Here is an 8,266-nt window from a genome sequence, read left to right on the forward strand (position 1 = left end):
TATTAATCACTTAGAATCCGAAGCCCAGAACTTTGAAATACTTAGAATCGTGAAAATTGTATCATTATTTTTTATCAATTTAACAAAGATCAATATCTAAAAACGTTTTGAAAATCCATTGTTATTGGTGTTATTGATATAAGCAATAATGTGGATTTTTAAGCTCAATATCACGAAAACCGAATTAAAGTATGTTGGTGTAGCACATGTGTAGTATGATCGATACAATATGAAACCTTCACTGCATACAGATGCATACTGTATACATATTTCAAAATATATTGGTACTACCTAACAGGTCTCTGATGTGAATTAAATATACCATTTGTCAACTAGTATGAATTCGACATGTGGTTTTCCTAGCCCGGAACCCTTTAGAGAATAGATTATTTTCGATTTGCACAATCCTGTGCGTGGTTGCAGCAAGTCCGGATGGCATTCGACCAGCTTTATGAGAGCCGGCGCGTGAATCCAATAGTTGATCCGACTGACCCCATGATTTGAGACTCCACTCATGCAATAATGCCACCACGAAGATTTCGACCCATGATTGTGCATATGATTGTTCGATTTTATCGTAACTAGCACATTATGGTCGAGCAACGTGAGGCTGCGTAAAGAACACTTATGGGTCACTAGTGCGGCACTTATGGAAACATTTTCTGTCACTGTCACACATACACTTGTTGACGGATGGCGGACGAAATAGACAAAAAGACTCAACAGCTGATCATAGTTTGCAGAAATGTTTTATGTCCACGCATTGTGCGTGTGCGTAAAAGCACCACTCTGGGATGTAGTAGACAATTTATTGTAAACCACCATACAAAACACAACTACACTCAACGTAAATATATATTACTCGGATAAATGATTAGTTTGAGTCTTTTTTTTAATAGCATATCCAACAGAGTTTAGCTTATATCGGAGTGTTTAGGATTCCACAAAGATATTGATTGATATCAATTAGATATTGATATCAATGTATTACAGAAAATATTCAGCATACAGATGAAATGCAAATTATCTTAAGCACAAAGTAAAGAGTCACAAAGAGAGTAACATTGGGGAGATAATTAAAAAACAATAAATAATTACTAGAAATAATTACTTTCCTAACCATGCAACGAGAATACATGTCGAGATTGATCATTGATATAGTTTGACACCACTGTTACTCTCACGGAAGGCTTTATGCCAGTGCAAGGATCATTGAAACTTAAGAGTTTGGATCTTTTGGAAGTCGGCAATTTTACAAGAGATATGACAATGGATCAATCTGAGGCTTGGCCCTCCATATTCTTCGTGCTGATATGTTTCGTGGAAGGCCCTTGAAATAGATTAGAAATCAACTTATATTCCAAGATATCAAACACATTTATCTAAACCTAGGGAAATTATCTAAATTTGTATTGTGACTTTTTTAAATCTTGCGTTTCTGTGTACTTACAGGCAACATCCGTGTATATTAGAAGAACCGTGCCTAATTATACATGATATATATCCTATATAAAATGAAATTTCTCATTTTGAAAAAGCTTTTCAATTTAATAAAGTATACCCCTGCTAGTTTTAATCTTTGCTATGTTGTTCTTCACTATGATATAGACGACAAAAAAAAAGAATATTTACATCATAGTTTCTGCGTAACTGCTGATAAGGCACGTAAGAAAAAATACCTACAATAAGTGCTTCTTAGCAAACACAAGATTACACGGTAGGAATCGCAAAACAAATTAATTAATAAAAACAAATTGGTGTTCAATTGGCGGCTGTAAGTGCAATTTGTTAAAAAAAAACGATACATTGCGGAGGGGGTGATATATTGTTTGGGAGTCATGACGTAAAGTATGAGAATAAGCAACTGGGTAGACCTGCCGGGCATGGGTAAGGAGGATACTGGGTGCACACAGAGCAAGGATGCAGAAGTGAAGTTTGGGGTCGAACTGCCCCTTCAATCCACAATCCAAATCTGCAATCGAATGTAGGAAAGAACTTCAGTCCGGAATACAAAATTTCCTACAAAAATAGACAACTAAAACGGGACATGATATATCACCAGGCAAATGTAAAATATTTTATATTTCTCATAAACGTCACCCAGAAAGTCTATCCGCAATCAAATACAACAAAACTGCCATACCAAATGTAAGAAAAGCATCAATAGAAATCATTTCGACTCAAAATTATCATTTGTTGCTCATTGTGCACCAAATCTTGATGTCGAAGATGTCGACACCAAACAAACTACTAAAAACCGATTGCACCTCTTCAAAATGTAAGGATACGGAAAACATTGTGCTAATCGAGAAGTGCTTACCCAGATTCCAAAATAAAATCCAAAGGGATTTCAGACCGGCAGTTTATTGGCAGCGCTAGAAAAAACTAATTCTGAAGACCCGTATATTCAGACCCTGGAAAAGCTTCCAGCCTCTACAAGGACAACCTATGTTGAATTCGAAGCCATGGAGAAAAAAAGGGAATAAATACGCAGACACGGCAGCAAATGATGGACGCAAACGGAACCATAGTCAAGAAAACGCTTTATCGAGAAAGAACGTGGTAAGTTGGACAGAGAATACCATCTATCAGACCTGGCAAAATGAATGGTTGAACTTTAAACAAACTTAGGGTAAAAAGTACTAATAATCCAGGATGCATCCAGTTATATCCTCACTACGTGTAAACGCAAGGTGACGTGCTTTTTCTCGCTCTCACTTTTAACGGTTTTTTTGTGTGATTTTGCGAGAAATTGATTCCGCTGTTGTTTCTGGTTACATTTTGCAGGTGGCTAAACGAATCAAAGATGTCGATTAGGGAAGGCCATGCGTCCGAGTCCATTTCGCCAGAGTCCGTGATGATGGTGAATCTCTCCACCTATAGGATTCAAGGCGAATTCGATACTGGTGGCTGCGGTACGGTGTTGGTGGGCAGCCATGCTCGCTCCAAACAAGCGGTGGTCATTAAAATAGCCAACGACGAGGTGGAGAAGCTCCTGCTTGCCACGGAGCGCCGGATCTATGCGCGGCTCCCGAAGGCCCGTGGATGGCCCAGACTCATCGACGCCGGTACGTATCGCTAACGCGACGTGCTGGTTTTGGTACGCCTGGGGCCATCACTGCAGGAGTTATTGGACTTGTGCGGAAGACGCTTCGGTCTGAAGACGGTTTCGCAGCTAGCGCTGCAACTGCTCGCCAGGCCGGAAACGTTCCATGAGCTGGGGTACGTTCACTGCGACCTGAAGCCGGACAATGTCCTGCTCGGTCGCGGAACGACCCGCAAGACGCTGCACTTGATCGACTTCGATCTTGTCTAGCCGTATCGGCACCCACGCACGGGGGAACACATAGCGCAGGATGCGTTTTTCCCGTTCGCCGGAATGATCGAATTTGCACCAGTGTTCGCTCATCTGCTGTATACACCGTGCAGGCGAGATGAAGACTACGCCCAGCGAGCTGTGCAGAGGACTGCCGGCTGAGTTTCAGCGGTTGACCGAGTACGCGTTGCAGATGGAATTCTGCGACGCACCGGACTATACCGAGCTGAAGCGGATGTTCCGAAATCTGCTGCGCAAACATTCCATGCAGCACGATTTGCGTTTTGATTGGAACCGGTTTGGTTGCTAAAGCAGCACCTAATTTCTTTTCTTCTCCCTCTCTCGCCAAATCCGATCCTCTGCCTCCTCGTGGCGCCACTTGATGTTGGCCTGTGGTGTTGTCAGACTCACCAGCGGCCTAACCAAAGAGGACGGTCAGGGGGACGCCAAGCGTTTATTAAACTGAACTATACATACACTTGATGCTATCGGGGTTGAAGGGAAATAAATGAGTATTTGTTGTATTTTAGTGTAAGATTGAAAACATGTAACAATACACGTGTAGCAGTGCAATAAATTCAAATGTACAACTTCAAATATAAAACGCTTAGTTTTCGAGTTTGCAATGATTGCGATTTTCCACTCTTTCTCGCCGGATAGCATCAACTTCAAACGTACATTGTGGGGATGTTTTCCACTGCAGAAGCATACACGAATACAAATTTCGATAGCGCTTGACTTGCTTTGCAAAAATGCACCATAATGCAATGCTCTGACGGGTACCGTTTGGACGGTATTAACGGTCAAAGAGAGCGGAAATGACGAATCTACCCAAAATCGGGGTCCAAGTCCTTCAACAGGACGCGCCACGGGCTGTCATTTGAAAACGGCCCCCGGAAAATGAACCAAATTTTGGTATGTGATTTTCAGTAATAAACGTTCAGAACCGGGATGGAAAAAGCCATCGAAAACTTCAAATAAGATCGGCATTTGAATTCGCGTCTCAAAAGATTTTCATTCGTGTTTTTCGCCCATAACTCGGAGGTGGCAAGTCGGAGGGGATGAAGATATGAGGGAGGAAGTTGTATTCTCGAGGACCCTACCTACTCCCGATACTCCCGATATTTTTAGCTAGGACCAACGGTTCTCAACTTATTCGCGAAAAGCCGGCAAAAAAACCAACAACAGCATTGGCATCAGCACCAACCACATCACAAGGCAGCGATCAGGAGCAGTTGGAAGCTAGCAAGGTATATTATCAAACAGTTTTGGCAAAGGTGGCTTAAGGAATATTTCCCGGGCATTGCAAGAAGGAATAAATGGTTCAAAGAAGTCGATGACTTGAAGACAGGATATCTTGTGATCATAATAAGCAATACACCAAAAGACTAATGGATCATGGGGAGCATAGAAAAGGTTTAGCCAGAGAAAGATGCGAGAGTTAGTGAGGCTTTAGTGCGTACGTCGAACGGATTACAACGACGATCAACGAGCAGGCTTGCTGTTTTGGACGTATTGCAGGGAAGTGAACCCAACCAATGAAAACTCCTTCGCGGATGAAAACTATGAAAATAGAGTGAATTTACGAGTGGCGGTATTTTACGACGAAACCGTTCTAGCCCCTTGAAATACGAACCGGCAACACTGGCCGGGCGAAAATAGATTAGGCGAAATCTGCCGAACGTCAGGGAAACGGTGAAAGGGTCAGAACAGAAACGACCAGCAGGCAAGCGACACCGAATACGAGTGTGCCAGAAAGCAGAAGGATCTAAATGAAGAAATGGTTATAAAGGACGAGAAAAGTAAGTGAAGTGAAGCGAGTGAAAATAGAGCATTTGTTAATTTTCATTAATAAAGTTTCAGAACCGTTTTCAAAGGTGGTTACTGGAAATCCATCTCTACAGTAAGGTTTTTTTTGCATGTCCCAAAAACAAATTTGGTTTGAATTCAAATTCACGCTTGGTCTTATTGCAGGTCATTACTTGAAAAGAAACTAACTTGTAACAATGAAAACTATCGAAAGAAATAAGGAAAAGTCTTGCACTTTTGTTTCGCATATGTGCAGCACAAGAGCGAAAGGTCCTGTGAAGGGTGTTTCGTGTATATCAATTGAATATGCTGTACAGCATGTATCAGAAAGTGGAAACTTCTGATTCTTTTGCCAATAGTTGAGACTTAGCAAACTAACTGGTGAAAACTGCGAAATGAATGAAGATCAATATCAAGAACAAGATGATTAAGCTGTAAGTTTCTTTGCATTTCCTGCGATGAAAAAACATTGCTTCTCTCGAAATTGCTAAGGCTAGTAAAACATAATTTGATACAGCAAAAAAAAAAATCAAAAAGTGAAGGAACAAGAAATTAGATCAGAAGAACTAGCTCTTAAATAAGGGAGAACATACATTTCAATAAAAAATTGCGAAATAAAATTTCACTACGAATCAACAACTTTTTGGTCATAATATAGAGGCAACGAATGAGAAACTGAATCTTACAGTGAAATTGGATACTTGTTGAGCTAAAATGTAGATAAATGAGTCAAGCATGGAATCCCAGATTGGATCTTAATGTTGCTGGCGAAATGTGGATAACGACATCAATTATTTTTTTAAATACGTAGCTTGTGAAAAAGTTGGTAATTGCGAGACATTTTGGTACGTTAGCATTCGAACAATCCTAGCAACTGATATAGAAACTCAATACATGTCTGAAAAATTTCAGCCATTTTTTTAATCTTTTAGAATAACGCATAACACTGGACCGTATTTTCACGCGAACGAATGCAAAGACAGAATGATATGTGCAAATAATAAAAAAGGAAATGCCATGCCACCAATAGAAATTTCATAAAGTTTCATAAAATATTATTATCGTACTGGAAACCAATTCATCCAAGCACAGGAATAAGCCATTCGCAGTTAATACTCAATCATAAACTTCCGAGAAAGTTCATTTCATTAACTCCCAGAGGTTTTGAGCCCAGACCAACGCAGATTAATTGGACTAAAGCCAAACGAGCGTTGCGCTACTTAAAAGACACCGCAGTGTTGAAGCTGAAGCTAAGAGGAGTGGGCTATCTCGAAGGTTTCGCCGACGTCTACTGAGCTGGCGTTCGGTCGGACAGAATGTCAAATTCCGGATGTCATTCAAACTTAGCAGAGGAACAATCACTTGTAATGCGAGGAAACAGAACTGTGTAACGTTGTCCACTGTCGGAGCGGAATGTATCGCGCTCGCAGAAGCAAGCAAGGAACTGTTGTGGCTGCTGAAGCTTATCACAATTTTGTTCAAGATTTGGTCAGGTCTGGAGTGTAAGATGTCAAGTACTGTCCTACAGAGGACATGTTGACAAATCTCTGACGACTTTAACTCAGATTAAAATACAAAAAATTAGGGAGAAGATTAACTTACAAAGCGCTCCATACTTCATGCAAAGCAGTTTTGAAAAAAAAAATCCTAAGCGGTTAAGCGATTTCCTTAGATCAGTGTTTTCCAACCTTTTTAGGACCACGTACCATCATGTTGTGTGTGGTCCTAAAAAAATAAAAATGTGAAAATACATTTGCTGTGGCTCACATATAATGGGAGTATACATGTTGCGTTGCGACCACATCGAAGATGGCTGTTTAAATGTATAGTTTTAACAATTTTTATGTTGTTCTTAGTAGGCTAAGATAATTTGTAGCTTAGAGTATAAAAGGAGGATATTATTATAATAAATCAGTCTTACACCAGCATTTGATGAGTGCGTTTCTTTGTTTCATGCTAAGATTCTCCCGGGTGAAGGTTTGGCGAATACGATTGCCTTCTCAACAACACTTTCCGAAATCAGTAGCGGCGCTACCACGGAATAGATCTTCCAATTCACATTGGAAAAGAGGAAACTAGCCTGGTCAGCCAATATTGAAAGTAGTTTGGTGAAGGAGAGTTGAACCGTTCACGCTCCCGAACCCCTTTGCCCAGGACCTTCTTTTCCGTGGCAGCAGACGGTTTACCAAGCGCTCCAGAACGACTGACACCTTCGCGGTCGGCTTGGCCGTCGGGCACAGAACAATACATTTTGTAGACTTAGTTCAAAGCAAAGGGAAACAAATTTAATAACATGCATTAGCATTATAATAAGCTTTGCTTAAAAATAAAATAATATCTTTCGCGGGCCACTTCTGTGAACGCCACGGTCCACAAGTGGTCCGCGGACCACAGGTTGGAGACCACCGCCCTAGATGCTTGCAAAAGTCTCATGTATTACTTTTTTTTATCTCTATGTTCTTGAATTCGTTTACTTATAATTATACTTAAATTAAGCTAGGGAACCCAATTTAGCCTTAAAGGCAAACTGTGACAATAATAAATGAATTAAATATATTTAAAAAAAACTCTATAACAACGTTATATATTTCCCCTAAATATTCGAAACATTCAATCTAATGGAAAAAGTATTTCTATTATTTGGAACTCTGTCAAAAAACCTATACACATTTGCAATAAACTAGGCTTTGGTCTCAAACGGTTCAATCTTGCGATAGAACTTGGCAGTGAAAGTAGTTAATTTGATATCTTGGAATTAGCATTACAACATTTAAAAATTTCATTTTTGTGGGTTCAGTTGATTTTCATTCTAGTTCAAACAAGTGATACCTTCATGTACTACCAAAACAAAAAATACAATAACATTCGCGGTCATTTGATTATTTTCTAGACAACTGAGCACTCTAATTCACTCGTTATCGTTGAGGGGGCTGTCGATCGGTTTAAATGATTGATAGAATTGTCCCATTACGTTTCCAATATGTAATCAAACAAGTTATACGTCCAAATATCCTCAGGCTGTGCAGTTTGTGTCATAACGCAATGATCTAAAGTAAAACCGTGCTGTCTTTACCCTATTTTTTCTCTCTTTTTCGCTCTCTGTTACTGTCTTTGTTCTGCTTCTTTCTTTTGTCTATTAAT

Source organism: Anopheles coluzzii, chromosome 2 (assembly GCF_943734685.1).
Source record: "Anopheles coluzzii chromosome 2, AcolN3, whole genome shotgun sequence".
In the NCBI taxonomy this organism is placed as follows: domain Eukaryota; kingdom Metazoa; phylum Arthropoda; class Insecta; order Diptera; family Culicidae; genus Anopheles; species Anopheles coluzzii.